At 43.7% G+C, this 17,807-nt stretch overlaps 1 long non-coding RNA gene across 1 annotated transcript in view; it reads left to right on the top strand.

The window, feature by feature from the left end:
- Positions 1–17,465, top strand: part of LOC141139015 (uncharacterized) — a 34,355-nt gene extending 16,890 nt beyond the window's left edge. Inside the window, exon 4 of the long non-coding RNA XR_012243703.1 lies at positions 17,331–17,465. This is a non-coding gene — a long non-coding RNA (uncharacterized lncRNA). The remainder of the gene's footprint in view (positions 1–17,330) is intronic.
- Positions 17,466–17,807: the final 342 nt, after the last annotated feature.

The following is a 17,807-nucleotide window of genomic DNA, read 5'->3' as shown; positions in this document are numbered from 1 at the left end:
GGAACTCGCTACCTCCATCTATCCGGCTATCCCCTACTCTTGCTACCTTCAGGCAATCCCTGAAAACTCATCTCTTCAGGAAAGCCTATCACGTCTCCAACTAATCTCCTACCACTTCCACCAGCTCATTCCCCACAGTTACAACCTTTTGTACCACCTGCCCCACCCTATTAGATTGTAAGCTCTTCTGAGCAGGGCCCTCTTAATCCTATTGTATTGTATTGTATTATAACTGTATTGTCTCCCTTTTATATTGTAAAGCGCTGTGTAAACTGTTGGCGCTATATAAATCCTGAATAATAATAATAATAGGGATGAGCTGAACACTCCCTGTTCGGTTCGCACCAGAACATGCGAACAGGCAAAAAATTTGTTCGAACAAACGAACACCGTTAAAGTCTATGGGACACGAACATGAATAGTCAAAAGTGCTAATTTTAAAGGCTTATATGCAAGTTATTGTCATAAAAAGTGTTTGGGGACCCGGGTCCTGCCCCAGGGGACATGTATCAATGCAAAAAAAGTTTTAAAAATGGCCGTTTTTTCGGAAACAGTGATTTTAATAATGCTTAAAGTGAAACAATAAAAGTGTAATATTCCTTTAATTTGGTACCTGGGGGGTGTCTATAGTATGCCTGTAAAGGGGAGCATGTTTACCGTGTTTAGAACAGTCTGACAGCAAAATGACTAGGGATGAGCTTCGTGTTCGAGTCGAACCCATGTTCGACTCGAACATCGGCTGTTCGATCGTTCGCCGAATTGCGAACGTTATGGGCCGTTCGCGCTAAATTCGTGTGGCGCGTCACGGCCCATAATTCACTGCGGCATCGCAGTGCATTGCTGGCTGATGATTGGCCAAGCATGCACTATGACCCGCATGCTTGGCCAATCACAGCGCTGTCAGTAGAGAGAGCTGTAATTGGCCAAAGCCAGGGTGGCTTTGGCCAATTATGGCTCAGGGGATTTAGTACACACCCCACACTATATAAGGCCGCCTGCACGGCGGCCCTGTGTAGTGTGTGTTCCGGTGTGCTGAGAGATAGAGAGAGAGAGAGACAGTGTCATTTGATTTGAGTTAGATAGATTAGGCAGAACAGTCAGTCAGTTAGCTGCACTTACAGTGTATTGTGTATATATATGCATCCCAGGTGTTGCATATATATATATACACTGTATTCAGTTTAGCTAGATCCGTTCCTGTTATCTTCTATCTAGACTATTTACATTTAATGCAGTGCGTCCTGCTCACAGTGTTCAGCTAGATCCGTTCCTGCTATTTACATTTAGTGCAGTGCGTCCTGCTCACAGTGTTCAGCTAGATCCGTTCCTGTTATCTTCTAGACTATTTACATTTAGTGCAGTGCGTCCTGCTCACAGTGTTCAGCTAGATCCGTTCCTGCTATTTACATTTAGTGCAGTGCGTCCTGCTCACAGTGTTCAGCTAGATCCGTTCCTGCTATTTACATTTAGTGCAGTGCGTCTTGCTCACAGTGTTCAGCTAGATCCGTTCCTGTTATCTTGTAGACTATTTACATTTAGTGCAGTGCGTCCTGCTCACAGTGTTCAGCTAGATCCGTTCCTGCAATTTACATTTAGTGCAGTGCGTCCTGCTCACAGTGTTCAGCTAGATCCGTTCCTGCTATTTACATTTAGTGCAGTGCGTCCTGCTCACAGTGTTCAGCTAGATCCGTTCCTGCTATTTACATTTAGTGCAGTGCGTCCTGCTCACAGTGTTCAGCTAGATCCGTTCCTGCTATTTACATTTAGTGCAGTGCGTCCTGCTCACAGTGTTCAGCTAGATCCGTTCCTGCTATTTACATTTAGTGCAGTGCGTCCTGCGCACAGTGTTCAGCTAGAGCCGTTCCTGCTATTTACATTTAGTGCAGTGCGTCCTGCTCACAGTGTTCAGCTAGATCCGTTCCTGTTATCTTCTAGACTATTTACATTTAGTGCAGTGCGTCCTGCTCACAGTGTTCAGCTAGATCCGTTCCTGCTATTTACATTTAGTGCAGTGCGTCCTGCTCACAGTGTTCAGCTAGATCCGTTCCTGTTATCTTCTAGACTATTTACATTTAGTGCAGTGCGTCCTGCTCACAGTGTTCAGCTAGATCCGTTCCTGTTATCTTCTAGACTATTTACATTTAGTGCAGTGCGTCCTGCTCACAGTGTTCAGCTAGATCCGTTCCTGTTATCTTCTAGACTATTTACATTTAGTGCAGTGCGTCCTGCTCACAGTGTTCAGCTAGATCCGTTCCTGTTATCTTCTAGACTATTTACATTTAGTGCAGTGCGTCCTGCTCACAGTGTTCAGCTAGATCCGTTCCTGTTATCTTCTAGACTATTTACATTTAGTGCAGTGCGTCCTGCTCACAGTGTTCAGCTAGATCCGTTCCTGTTATCTTCCTACTGACAGGCAGGCTTGTCTGGTTACAGTATATAAAGCTACCTGAAGAAAATTACAGGTGTTCTATTTGATCCTATTAGTACCACGGTCAGGCAGCTAGACTATTTACATTTAGTACAGTGCGTCCTGCTCACAGTGTTCAGCTAGATCCGTTCCTGTTATCTTCCTACTGACAGGCAGGCTTGTCTGGTTACAGTATATAAAGCTACTTGAAGAAAATTACAGGTGTTCTATCCCAGCTTAGTGCAGCTACAGGCCATTAGTATGTCTGGAAGGCCAAGAAGGAGAGGCAGACAGTCACAAGCCAATAAGAGAGGGCAAGCAGGCTCTGTGTCTAGTGCTGGTCGTGGAGACGGTGCATCCTCATCAGCACGTGGCCATGGGACACGCTTGGCCTTTTTTTCGGCAGCTGGCCATGTTGAGCCGCAACATGCGGAAGACTTGGTCGAGTGGATGACCAAGCCGTCCTCATCCTCCTCATCCTCTCTCACCCATGCCCAGGGTGCTTTGTCTGGCAAAGCAGCGGCCTCTTCCCTCAGCTCAATGTCATCAGTGACTCCTTCCCTAGCTCCACCATGTCCTCATGAGGATTCCCTCGAACTGTTTGACCACAGTGTTAGGTACATGCTCCAGGAGGATGCCCAGCGTTTGGAAGGCTCTGATGACGATACTGAGCTCGATGAAGGCAGTAACATGAGCGCGGACAGAGGGGGTGCCCAAGAAGGACAGCAATCTGGCAGTCATGCTCCCCCTGCTGCAGCATACTGCCAGGTTTGCTCCAGTGATGAGGAGGGAGGGGATGATGAGGTCACTGACTCAACGTGGGTGCCTGATAGGAGAGAGGAGGAGGAGGAGGAGGAGGAGGAGGCGGCAGCACATCACCAACGAGGCAGGATGCCCTCCAGGGGCCAGCCTAAGGGCAGCACATTGACTGCATCACACCCCAAAGCTCCACATGTGCAGGGCGCTGCAGTCTCTGCGCGTTATTCAAAAAGTTCTTTGGTGTGGGCCTTTTTTGAGACGAGTGCATCAGATCGCACCGCTGCTATTTGCAACATATGTCTCAAGCGTATCTCGCGTGGCTAAAATATCTCCCGCTTGGGTACCACATGCTTGACCAGACATATGTTGACCTGCCATGCAGTTCGTTGGCAAGCGTATCTAAAAGACCCACACCAAAGAACAAAGAGGATCTCTCCTTGCTCCTCATCAGCTGAGATTTCCAACCCCACTAGACCTTCAGTCCTCTCTGAGACCTGCAGTGAGAGGAATGAAGGTGTAGAATTAGGTGTGTCACAGCCAAGTACTTGTGGGCAATCTGCTTTTGGTACACCGACGTCAGATTGTACCAGGCAAATTTCCCTGCCCCAGCTGCTGCACCGCCGAAAGAAGTTTGCTCCCAGCCATCCACATGCCCAGCGGTTGAATGCTAGCTTGGCAAAATTGCTAGCACTTCAACTGCTGCCTTTTCAGTTGGTAGACTCTGCCCCCTTCCGTGAGTTTGTGGAATGTGCGGTTCCTCAGTGGCAGGTACCCAAACGCCACTTTTTCTCACGGAAGGCGATTCCGGCTCTCTACCGGCATGTGGAAGGCAATGTCCATGCCTCGCTGGACAGGGCGGTCAGCGGTAAGTTGCATATTACCGCTGACTCATGGTCCAGCAGGCATGGACAGGGACGTTACCTAAGTTTCACGGCGCATTGGGTGACTCTGCTGGCAGCTGGGAAGGATGCAGGACAAGGTGCAGTAGTGTTGGAGGTTGTTCCGCCACCACGCCTCCAAAATGCTGATTGTGACACACCTCTCTCCTCCACCCCCTCCTCTTCTTCTTCCTCCATGGCCTCTTCCTCGGAACCAGCGGTGCTCCGTAGGCGTTCAAGGGGCTACGCAAGTACGCAGGCCAAAAGATGCCATGCGGTGCTTGAGCTGGTGTGCTTGGGGGACAGGAGCCACACTGGGGCAGAGGTTCTGTCAGCTCTGCAGGGGCAGGTTCAGAGGTGGTTGACGCCAACTTAAGGCAGGAATGGTGGTTTGCGACAATGGCACCAACCTCCTCTCTGCCCTCCGACAGGGACAAATGACCCATGTGCCCTGTTTGGCTCACGTCCTTAACTTGGTGGTGCAGCGGTTCTTGGGCAGGTACCCGGGCTTACAGGATGTCCTGAGGCAGGCCAGGAAAGTCTGTGTGCATTTCCGCCGGTCATATAATGCCAGTGCTCGGCTGACGGACCTCCAAAAGGAGTTTAACCTGCCCAAGAACCGCCTAATCTGTGACATGCCCACCAGGTGGAACTCAACGTTGGCCATGCTGCAGCGGCTGCACACGCAGCAGAGGGCCATCAATGAGTACCTGTGCGACTATGGCACCAGGACAGGGTCAGGGGAGCTTGTTTTTTTTTCCCCACGCCAGTGGGCCATGATCAGGGATGCATGCACTGTCCTGTCACCATTCGAGGAGGCCACGAGGATGGTGAGCAGTGACAGTGCATGCATCAGTGACACTGTCCCCCTTGTCCACCTGTTGGAGCACACGCTGCGTGGAATAATGGACAGGGCACTTGAGGCAGAACAGAGGCAGGAAGAGGAGGACTTCCTTAGCTCTCAAGGCCCCCTTTATCCAGACAGTGTTCCTGCGTGCCCGCCGATCACACAGGAAGAGGACGAGGAGGAAGAGGAGGAGGAGGAAGATTGTGTCAGTATGGAGGTGGAGCCTGGCACTCAGCATCAGCAGCAGTCTTTAAGGGATCAGTCCCAAGAAACACATGGACTTGTACGTGGCTGGGAGGAGGTGGCTGCGGACCATGTCGTTCTTAGTGACCCAGAGGACTCCGGACCGAATGCCTCAGCAAACCTACGCTGCATGGCCTCCCTGATCCTGCAAAGCCTGCGTAAGGATCCTCGTATTCGTGGTATCAAGGAGAAGGACCAATACTGGCTGGCAACCCTCCTTGATCCACGTTACAAGGGTAAGGTTGCGGACCTTATCTTGCCATCGCAGAGGGAGCAGAGGATGAAACATCTTCGGGAGGCCTTGCAGAAAGGTCTGTGCAACGCGTTCCCAGAGACTGGGAGGTTACAAACTCCTGTTTCTGGACAACGTGTTGCTGAGGCTTCGGTCAGTCAAAGAAGGAGCGGTGGAGAAGGTGGCCGTCTGACCGATGCGTTCAGACAATTTTTTGGTCCGCAGCCCCAAGGTATGATCGGTTCCAGCAACCATCGCCAGCGTCTGTTTTACATGGTGTAGGAATACCTAGGGGCAAGATCAGACTTGGACACCTTTCCCATCGAAAATCCTCTGGGTTACTGGGTCTTGAGGATGGATCACTGGCCAGAGCTTGCACAGTATGCAATTGAGCTACTGGCCTGTCCTGCATCCAGCGTTCTTTCGGAACGCACATTCAGTGCTGCTGGAGGCGTGGTAACCGATCTGTCCACCGACTCGGTCGATCGGCTGACCTTCATAAAAATGAATGAGTCTTGGATCACCACCAGCTACCAAGCACCTGATGCTGATGTAACCGAATAATTTTTTTTGAAATCTCAGATCCCTTCAAAGACTGCCTATGCTGATGCTGAGTGACTATCCCTGAGTAATTATCCTCTTCCTCCTCAATCATCACGCTGATAGCTTGTAAGAACATTTTTGGTTCTGGGCGCCACCACCAGTGCCTAAGGCACAATTTTTCAGCCCCTGTTTAACAGGGGCGTGTAATTACAATTTTTGATGTAATACTTTGCAGCAGGGCTCGTTCCTGCATTCCAACTAGAGTGTCTGTGAGGGGTTGCAGTGTTGTGGCACCAGCACCAGTGCCTAGGGCCCAATTTTTCTGCCCCTGTCTAACAGGGGCGTGTAATTACAATTTTTGATGCAATACTTTGCAGCAGGGCTCGTTCCTGCGTTCCAACTAGAGTGTCTGTGAGGGGTTGCAGTGTTGTGGCACCAGCACCAGTGCCTAAGGCCCAATTTTTCTGCCCCTGTCTAACAGGGGCGTGTAATTACAATTTTTGATGCAATACTTTGCAGCAGGGCTCGTTCCTGCGTTCCAACTAGAGTGTCTGTGAGGGGTTGCAGTGTTGTGGCACCAGCACCAGTGCCTAAGGCCCAATTTTTCTGCCCCTGTCTAACAGGGGCGTGTAATTACAATTTTTGAAGCAATAATTTGCAGCAGGGCTCGTTCCTGCGTTCCAACTAGAGTGTCTGTGAGGGGTTGCAGTGTTGTGGCACCAGCACCAGTGCCTAAGGCCTAATTTTTCAGCTCCTGTTCAACAGGGGCATGTAATTACAATTCTTGATCTAATATTTCACAGCAGGGCCCTGTGAGGGCTTACAGTGTTGTGGCCACAGCAACACCTAAGGCCCAAATTTCTGCTGAGTATATAGGGTAGGACCCTACTTTCAAACATCTAACTTACAAACGACTCCTACTTGCAAACGGAAGGAGACAACAGGAAGTGAGATGAAATCTACCCCTAGGAAGGGAAATTCTCTCCTGTAAGAGTTAATATGGGAAAACAAGTTCTCCTTTCCACTGATGCTTTCCAATCCTTGTTCCACAAAAAAACCCAAATTTTCAAAAAACATTTTTCATTGGGACAAAAAAGTGAGGTGAAATCTTCTGAAGAGGAGGAAAGACAGCAAAACAAATGTCACAGGGGTGATAACCCTTCCCTATGTTTTCCAAAAAGCTTAGAAAAGATTTTTTGGCTGGAGCTAAACACGTTAAAAATGTTCAAAATTACAAACAGATTCTACTTAACAACAAACCTACAGTCCCTGTCTTGTTTGCACCGCCTGTATACTGCTGTTCAGAGTATATAGGGCCTGGTGGCCCCACACCTTTCCTTATTTTAATTTGGGTGCGGGGTTCCCCTTAATATCCATACAAGACCCAAAGGGACTGGTAATGGACTGGGGGGTACCCATGCCGTTTCTCTCACTGATTTTCATCCATATTGCCATGACCCGACATGACATTAAACCCGCAAGCAGTTTTAAATGAGATTTTTTCCTTTAAAAATGACATTTGGTGCAGGGACTGTTCTAAACATGGGAAACACGCGTCACTTTACAGGCATACTATAGACACCCCCCAGGTACGATATTTAAAGGAATATTTCACTTTTTTTTTTTTTACTTTAAGCATCATTAAAATCACTGCTCCCGAAAAAACGGCCGTTTTTAAAAGTTTTTTTTGCATTGATACATGTCCCCTGGGGTAGGACCCGGGTCCCCAAACCCTTTTTAGGACAATACCATGCAAATTAGCCTTTAAAATGAGCACTTTTGATTTCGAACGTTCGAGTCCCATAGACGTCAATGGGGTTCTAACGTTCGTGCGAACTTTCGGTCCGTTCGCGGGTTCTGGTGCGAACCGAACCGGGGGGTGTTCGGCTCATCCCTAAAAATGACATTTCAAAGGAAAAAAAGTCATTTTAAACTACTCGCGGCTATAATGAATTGCCGGTCCGACAATGCACATAAAAGTTCATTGATAAAAACGGCATGGGAATTCCCCACAGGGGAACCCCGAACCAAAATTGTAAAAAAAATGACGTAAGGGGTCCCCCTAAATTCCATACCAGGCCCTTCAGGTCCGTGAGGAGATAGAGGGGGTGAGTTGAGGAGTGGAGAGATAGATCTGGGTGTCATCGGCATTGAGGTGGTATTGGAAGCCATGGGAGGTTATCAACTGGCCCAAGGACGGAGCCTTGGGGTACCCCAACAGAAAGAGGAAGGGGAGCGGAGGAGATGGAGTTGTAAGTGACACTGAAAGTGCGCTGAGATAGGTAGGAGGAAAACCAGAATAATGCAGAATCACGGAGGCCAAGGGAGTGTAATTTGCTGAGGAGGAGCAGGTGGTCCACTGTGTCAAAGGCAGCAGAGAGGTCTAAAAGTATGAGTATGGAGTAGTGGCTATTGGTTTTGGCAGTTATTAGGTCATTGGTGAGTTTTAGTAGGGCAGTTTTAGTAGAATGTTGTGGGCTGAAGCCAGACTGTAGGGGGTCGAGAAGGTTGCTGTCCGTGAGGTAGCGACTCATTTGGTCATGAACAAGGCATTCGATGAGCTTGGAGGCAAACGGGAGCAGGGAGATAGGTCTTAAGTAATTCAAACAGGTGGGGTCTAGTGAGGGTTTTTTGAGTATGGGGGTAACCAGTGCATGTTTGAGCGGGGAAGGAAAGGTGCCGGAGGAGAGGGAGAGGTTGAAGATGTGAGTTAGGGAGTTGAGGATAGAGTGGGAAGGTGGTCGCAGTAATTGAGAGGGGACAGGGTCCAGGGGACAGGTAGTGAGGTGGGCCATGGAAATAAGTTTATCAACTTCTTCTGTGGTAATTGGGCAAAAGGAGGAGAGTATTGAGTGTGGTATTGGACCTGATATGTTGGGTAGGGGAGGAATTTGAATGCTGGATATCTCCTTGCGAATTGTGTTGATTTTGCTATTGAAATGGTTGGCAATATGTTGAGCGGTAAGCAAGTTGGTGGGTGGGGGCAGTGGGGGGGGTGAAGTAAGGAATTAAGGGTAGAAAAGAGTTGACGAGGTTTGGATGAGAGGGTTTTGATGAGAGTGTTGTAATAGGTTTGTTTAGCAGTGTGGAGGCAGGAGTTGTATTTGAGAAGGGCAGATTTGTAGAGGGTAAAACCTTGCAGGGATTTAGATTTACGCCATGCTCGCTCAAGAGCATGGCTGTGTCACTTGAGACTTCTGGTGTCATTTGTTTGCTAGGGTTGTGGCAGATGGGGCCTGGTTCTGTGTGTAGAAAGAGGAGCAAGTACGTCTAGGGAGGATGACAACGTGGTGTTGTAGATGGAAGTGGTTAGGTCTGGGCAGGACAGGGGTGCGATTTTGTCATAAAGGCCATCAGTAGCAGAGTGAAGAAGGGAAGGTTTGAGGTTGCGAAGGTTCCTGCGGGTAGTGGTTTGTGGGTTGGCAGCATGGGAGGTAGGAGACAAGGAGAGTGTGAAACAGATAAGGTTGTGATCAGAGAGAGGAAAGGGTGCATTAGAGAGATTGCAGGGAGTGCAACGATGGGAGAATACAAGGTCGAGAGTGTTGCCATTGGAGTGAGTGGTGGTTTAGGTTGAGTAGTTTAGAAGTGGTAGCATTATTAACATTGATTGGAATGTTAAAGTCACCTAGGATGATGGCAGGCACTTTGGATGAGAGAAAATCATATCCTCCCTTATGTATTTATCCATGGTGATCATATCCCCCCTTATATATTTATACCCTGGGATGCACAACACAGCACTTCTGGGACCCATAGATCATGGTAACTGGTCGCTTTGAGTGGGTGGGATGTCACGTGAACATTATGCCATTACATGATCTCAGTGTCAACACAACTGTTATGAATGGGTTTCTTTCATAACAGTGGTGCTTAATATTGTGATGCTGTGATTTGCCCACAGTTAGCACATGGTACCTGGGCCAAACACAACACCCTGTATCATGTGATTAGCTACAGCCTATCACAGATCACAGCTGTTATAAATTAAGCCATCCATGACAGTTCAAAACATTGCTTTCACAGTGATAATCACCTGATCAGCCCCCCCCCCATGATGAAAGTATGTAAAAAAAAAAGTAAACAAACAATAAAGTGAAATATATGTAATGTATATATATATACAGTATATATATATAATTTTTTTTTTTTACATACTGTCACCAGTCAGTATCCCTGATTACCGCCACACCAGTCATATGATGATGTTGTACTGTACTTGTAACAGTATATAAAAAAATGTGAAAAAAATATTTAATTTCTTTATTTTCCAAAAGACAAAAAAAATGACAACTTAAAAAAATAAAAAAAACCCTATGCCTCTTACTAAATACATCAGACTGTCTACCTTCCAAAAAGGGAGATTTTGGGGGGAATTTGTACTGTCCTGGCATGTTAAGGTCCTCAAGAAATGCCATCAGTAAAGGGGTCATGAGATAAGAAATTTTGATAGGCCGTCAGTATATCAGAATTGATTAATTTCCACTTATATATCCCATAGTTTGTAGACTCTATTGCCCCGTACACACGGTCGGATTTTCCGATGGAAAATGTCCGATCGGAGCGTGTTGTCGGAAATTCCGACCGTGTGTGGGCTCCATCGGACATTTTCCATCGGATTTTCCGACACACAAAGTTGGAGAGCAGGAGATAAAATTTTCCGACAACAAAATCCGTTGTCGGAAATTCCGATCGTGTGTACACAAATCCGACGGACAAAGTCCCATGCATGCTCAGAATAAATAAAGAGATGAAAGCTATTGGCCACTGCCCCATTTATAGTCCAGACGTACGTGTTTTACGTCACCGCGTTTAGAACGATCGGATTTTCCGACAACTTTGTGCGACCGTGTGTAGACAAAACAAGTTTGAGCCAACATCCGTCGGAAAAAATCCTAGGATTTTGTTGTCGGAATGTCCGAACAAAGTCCGACCGTGTGTACGCCCTATAAAACTTTCACACAAAACAATTAATATACATTTATTGGGATTTTTTTTTTTTTTTTTACCAAAAACATGTAGGAGAGAACATTTTGGCCTAAATTTATGAAGAAATTTGATTTTATTGAATATGTTTTATAAAAGAAAGTAGAAAATATTGTTTTTTTGTTTTTTCAAAAATTTCAGTCTTTTTTTCAATTACAGTGTAAAATTAAAAGTCAAAACCCAGTCGTGATCAAATACCACTAAAAGAAAGTTCTATTTGTGGGAATTTTTTTTTTTATAAATTTTATTTGTGTACATTGTTGCATGACCGCGCAATTACCAGTTAAAGTAGCGCAGTGCTGAATAGCAAAAAATGTCCTTGCCCTGAAGTGGTTATAAGCAAAAAACACTGCTATTAAAGGGATATGTAAAATTATAATTTCCTATTGGTACTTATAATTAACAGCATTATTATATGGTTAAATTGAGTAGACATGGGGCATCAGCCTTTATTAGATGAAGAACCGCAATATCCAAGAGATCTGGAAACGCAACGTGTTTGGTGAGGTCTGGCCAGCTTCTTCAGGAGGAGGTCGGGAGTACACTAAATTTGCAAAACATGACAACCATACACAGTTGTGCTCATAAGTTTACATACCCTGGCAGAATTTATGATTTCTTGGGCATTTTTTAGAGAATATGAATGATAACACAAAAACTTTTCTTTCACTCATGGTAAGTGTTTGGCTGATGCCATTTATTATCAAAAAACTGTGTTTACTCTTTCTAAATCTAATTACCCTGGTTAAAAGTTGACATACCCTGGTGATTTTGGCCTGATAACATGCGCACAAGTTCACATAAAGGGGTTTAAATGGCTATTAATGTTACACATCCTCACCTGTGATCTGTTTGCTTGTAATTAGTGTGTGTGTATAAAAGGTCAATGAGTTTCTGGACTCCTGACAGACCCTTGCATCTTTCATCCAGTGCTGCACTGACGTTTCTGGATTCTGAGTCATGGGGAAAGCAAAATCATTGTCAAAGAATCTGCAGGATAAGGTAGTTGAACTGTATAAAACAGGAAAGGGATATAAAAAGATATCAAAGGAATTGAGAATACCAATCAGCAGTGTTCAAACTCTAATCAAGAAGTGGAAAATGAGGGGTTATGTTGAAACCAAACCACGGTCAGGTAGACCAACTGAAATTTCAGTCACAACTGCCAGGAAAATTGTTCGGAATGCAAAGAAAAATCCACAAATAACTTCGGGTGAAATACAGGTCTCTCTGAAAACATGTGCTGTGGCTGTTTAAAGATGCACAATAAGGAGGCACTTGAAGAAAGATGGTCTGCATGGTCGAGAAGAAAACCATTACTATGCAAATACCACAAAGTATCCCACTTACAATACGCCAAACAGCACAGAGACAAGCCTCAAACCTTCTGGCACAAAGTCATTTGGAGCGATGAGACCAAAATTGAGCTTTTTTGGCCACAACCATAAACACTACATTTGGAGGGGAGCCAACAAGGCCTATGATGAAAGGTACACCATTCCTACTGGAAATTTGGTCAAAATTGATGGCAAGATGAATACAGTATGTTATAAAAAAAATACTGGAGGAACATTTGCATTCATCAGCCAGGAAGCTGCGCATGGAACGTACTTGGACATTCCAACATGACAAACACTAACCATGAGTGAAAGAAAAGGTTTGTGTTATCGTTCATATTCTCTGAAAAATGGCCAAGAAATCATAAATTCTGCCAGGGTATGTAAACTTATGAGCACAACTGTATGTTGAAAACATTCAGTAATAATAAAGTAATCTTAACAACAATCTACAGTACTGTGTAATTATACTCACTACATTTGGGTATAAAATCCCACATATACTATATAGAGATTGCACTGTGGAATCCCCGGGGAGTGAGCATGGGGACACATACTAATTATGGTTAACCTCCCTCTTTGTCTGGATTTTTAAGGCGATTTGAAGAAGAGATATTTTATATTATTTATTTTAAAAAATATCTTTATTTTCCATAATGAATAAAACTGAGTATGGTTATTTATAAAAAACTGTAGACAATATATATATAATATTCCAAAATGGTTTCCATCACATTGCATGATAGTGTAAAATAGTTATATTGTCCTGAAGTGGTATTTCCCAACTACTTGGTGTTTCACCATCGATGTGCATGTGCAGATGGTTTCTAGTAAATTGGGATAACCAACACGTTTTGAAATGTATAGGCATAAGCAATTTCTTCTTCAGGGATTAATATCACCTATTCTTTTACATTCTTGGTAAAAGCACTCCCTCAGCTAAAACTGAAAACCCCAAATCATCTGTGTTGCTTGCCCTTTCATGATATACAAGGGCCGCTGGATCATATCCAAAAGGTGTGACACCAAAAAAGTTTTTTTTTTTTTTTTTTTTTTATGGTAGCAAACCACCTGTATGTCTAGTACATCCAAGCACAAGCAGTCCAACCACAAAAATACTCCTCATTAATGTCTAGTCTCCTGCCATCCCTCTGTGTAAAGCAGCTTGGGTTTCCCGTTTTAGCTGAGGAAGTGCTTTTGCCAAGAATGTAAAAGAAATAGTGATATTAATCCCTGAAGAAGAAATTGCTTATGCCTACACATGTCGTAATGCGTTGGTTATCCCAATTTACTTGAAACCATCTGCACATGCACATCGATGGTGCAACAGCAATTAGTTGGGGAATACCACTTCAGGACAATTTAACTATTTTACATTATCATGCAATGTGCTAGAAACCATTTTTGGAATATTGTGTATATATTGTCAACAGTTTTTTTTTATAAATAACCATACTCAACCATACTCATTCAGAATGGAAAATAAAGACATTTTTTTTAAATAAATAATATAAAATGTCTCTTCTTCAAATTGCCTTAAAAATCCAAACAAAGAGGTTAACCACAATTAGTATTGAAAAGGGAATAATGGCAAATGACACACAAAGCTACATGAGCCTCTAATTTAGCATAGGGACAAATTAGAGGCAAAATTGTAAGGAAGGGAAGATATGGTGTAAAATATAAAAAGTAATTAAACCCAGTTCTACATGCAGAAATGTAGGTTTTCAAAAAATGCACCCACCTGTAATTAAACCTTTATGAAGTGGGAGCATTTACCGATTTTAAAAAGCCTACATTTATGCACGTAGACCTGGGTTTAGGAGTGATGCCGCTCCAGGCATGGTATCCCAAACAAATGCCGTCCGACTCAAACCTGGCTAACGCGTTTCACATCATGGTGGATGCTTAGTCATAGCTGCTGACCATAGTTTAACTATAAATATATATAATGATGTTGAACCAATTGAGGGAGCAAACACTCCCCACAGCTCCTCCCATAGACAATCAAACTAGAATGGAAACCTGGTGTGCAAGAGAGGACAACAGGAAAAAACAGGAAAACGCAGAGTACCAAACTCTAGATGTGTGACGTAATAAATTTGATCAAGTCAATTAAACTAATCGTCTGTAATGACATGTTGTCCTCTAGAAAATATCGTTATTCTAAAATGTTCTAATGCAAACATTATGTACAACATAAAAACATGATAATACACTAAACAATGCGTTAGAATATACGGTATATCTGCAGAGCTTTGTGCAATCAAAATACCACAGACAGCAAAAACAGCAAAAAACGACCATCATTGTACATTTTCAATGATCAAAAATTCATGTTTGTAAAAATTCAAATTATGAAAATTGAACAAACTATATAAAAAAAGCTGCGCTATCCAATGAAACAAACTGAAAAAAACTAAAAAACTACAGCTGCTAGCACACAACAAACCAAGTTCCCAAAATGAAAAATAATAAAGTGCAGCGCTAAACCTACATGCAAGAATATAAAATAGTAGTATAAACCTGTAAATAAGTGACATATAGTGACAAGCATAAAAAGTGTATATAAGCAGTGGCGTGCTATAAATGGACAAAGTAATGTCTATAAGAAATGTGACAAAAACAAAAGTCCATAAATGGTGAGGTAAGTGGAAGTCTTCTCCAAAAACGAGGGAGGTACCATATATCCTGGGGAGACTATGGACACTCGAATAGGAAGGCGGCCACAGATATCAAAACGCACAAATCTTCAAAAGGAAAAGATGGGTACCCTTACCAGATCCGTAGGACGCATCTGCCGTATAGCAGTATGTCTATAAGGCATAAGGGGGTGGTTATCCAGGATATCCAGCCGGATGATGTCCTCCGGGTCTCAGTCACCAATGAGGGGTGGTTGCCGTGGCTGGCATTGGACCTCCAGTACACCTGATCTCCGGTTCCAGAACAAGTTGATCAGAAGAGAATAATTCTTAGTGGGCCCATGGAGGAAAAGAAGAGGGAACTCCACATAGTGTAGATCAAAATGGGGTTTTTAATGTCCAAAAAACCATACAAAATACAGGTGATCACGAACAGATAAAAAGTATAAAAATAGCAATGTGGGAAGCTGAGATAGCTGGCCCTACGCGTTTCGACTCCACAGTCATCAACAGGGGCATAAAACAGCCTCCGCACATTGCACTTATATATAGACTGTACCCAACTTTCAATTTAACCAGGCTCCGCTCCCGTCATGGCGGGACCGGAAATGGATGTTCAAAGGGAACACAACTATCTATGTTTAATATATATTTAATATACAAAAATGCCCCAAGTGTAAGGGAGACCCAAATTATAACAGGGCAAATAAAACACTATGACTTACAGGGAACTACAGGCATTAGTGCCTCCGTTCAACCTGTGTCCCAAGCCGACAGTGCGGCTTGCGCTCCAAGCCTCGTAGATATATCCCTGTAGAGGGAATAGCAGCTAACAACCTATCAGCCGCTGGTATCGCATCCGCATGTAGATCCGGAGTGTGCGCTCCAAGACTCGTGCGTACCCAAGAGCGCAGCCAGCCCCGAAACAGGCATCATCTCGGCCACTAAAAAAAGGAAACCAATCGGCAGGTGGTAATAGAACAACTCCCAGAAAGGGAGCTTGCGCTCCACACCTCATGACAACAGAGGGGGCTGGACTGTCATAATATACCAGCTCAGTGATTGGCCACCTATTATAAAATGACCAAAACCCACCCTCCCAGGTCTAAAGAGCCATAGTCCGGGGTCCACGGTATCTAAAACTGACACCTGAAGTATCCTAGGCAGGAATCATCATGGTCGTATAGCCGTGAATTGGAGTATTGAATGTCATCCAGCACTTAAATCCAAGCAAAGTAATACATGCCCGGACCTTCCACAGGAATGCAGGGCAATGCCACAATGCCAGCTAGAAGGGATAAGGGCACAAAAAGTGAACCCCCGGGAAAATGAAGGGTAATTGGAAATATCAAAGCCAAATAGCGCTAAAACTGGTGCTAGAGGTACCTAATGCGTGAACTCCCCTAACCAGCCACCAAGCTATAAGGAGTAGCAGACTGATATCCTAGTATCACCCCCCTTGGTCGGTCTCCTTTTTCCAAGACTGCAAGGGATACTTCCCTTGCAGAAAGTGCAATGTATGTCTACGGATCTGGTAAGGGTACCCATCTTTTCCTTTTGAAGATTTGTGTGTTTTGATATCTGTGGCCGCCTTCCTATTCAAGTGTCCATAGTCTCCCCAGGATATATGGTACCTCCCTTGTTTTTGGAAAAGACTTCCACTTACCTCACCATTTATGGACCTTTGTTTTTGTCACATTTCTTATAGACATTACTTTGTCCATTTATAGCACGCCACTGCTTATATACACTTTTTATGCTTGTCACTATATGTCACTTATTTATAGGTTTATACTACTATTTTATATTCTTGCATGTAGGTTTAGCGCTGCACTTTATTATTTTTAATTTTTAAATTATGAAAATTACTGTATCAAAAATATATTTCATTTACAATTAATATAAAACAACAATAAAATGATGTATGTTATCATAAAGTCATGCGGTCGTTCTCCCGTTTGTCATGTTTGTAGTAAAGGAAGGACCCTATAGAGAAAAGGAGAAATAGGGGAAATACTTAATAATAGTAGTGAGAAAATAAGGAAGAAAAAAATACTGGTAAACAAAAGAAGAATGGGAAATTAATTACTATTGAATGAATGTATAAGTGATACTTAAATCTATGATAACATATATCAATATGTGTATGATATACACAAAATGTACATCAATATCCTGTCCCAGATTCACATGTGTGATCTGCATGGACAATAGTGGTATAGAAAACCATGAATATCTCTGTGTATCAATACAATAGTCCATCACATGAAATCAAATGTATGAGTATAGGATCGATACTGATCCAATTTATTTCGATGAAAAACTATTCATAAAAATAAGTAACGTACCAATCAAAGTTTAAGCCAACTGGTTTTCTTGTATGTAAAGTGAAAATCCAGTAAACTTCCCCCACAGTCACACACTCTTATTAGTAATACTCACTATTGTCTTTCCAGAAACAGAATAAGAATCTACTGAAGACATTTGTGGAGAGATGAGATCACCAGCACCTCGTTATGATCAGCAAGATGTCCCTCCACACACACAGGAATTGTCTTTAAATAAAGAATTCTTCAATCCTGATATAACAATTTCTGTTTACTTTATTAATGAGGAATTTTGACTTGTAATGCTGAGATCTCATCACACAATTACAAACTACCAACCAATTACCAACAATGGATCAGAACTTGCTGAACTGCAAGCACAAAAACTTTATTTCATGCATAGCACTCTATAGCAACCGAGGATAGATATCCACTTTGTATGCAAAAAAACACATTTGAAAAGACAAATATTATCATATAAAAATAGCAGTGACATTACTGTGCTGTACATACCCTGTGAAGAGAGCAAGGCTGTGGGAGTGACCCAGCTGGCTCCACCCAATACTTGTTGCCTGCAGAAATCTACAGAAGGGGCGGAGACAAGAC

This window comes from Aquarana catesbeiana, linkage group LG04 (genome assembly GCF_042186555.1).
Source record: "Aquarana catesbeiana isolate 2022-GZ linkage group LG04, ASM4218655v1, whole genome shotgun sequence".
NCBI lineage: Eukaryota > Metazoa > Chordata > Amphibia > Anura > Ranidae > Aquarana > Aquarana catesbeiana.
This window is presented reverse-complemented; position numbering and strand designations above follow the sequence as displayed.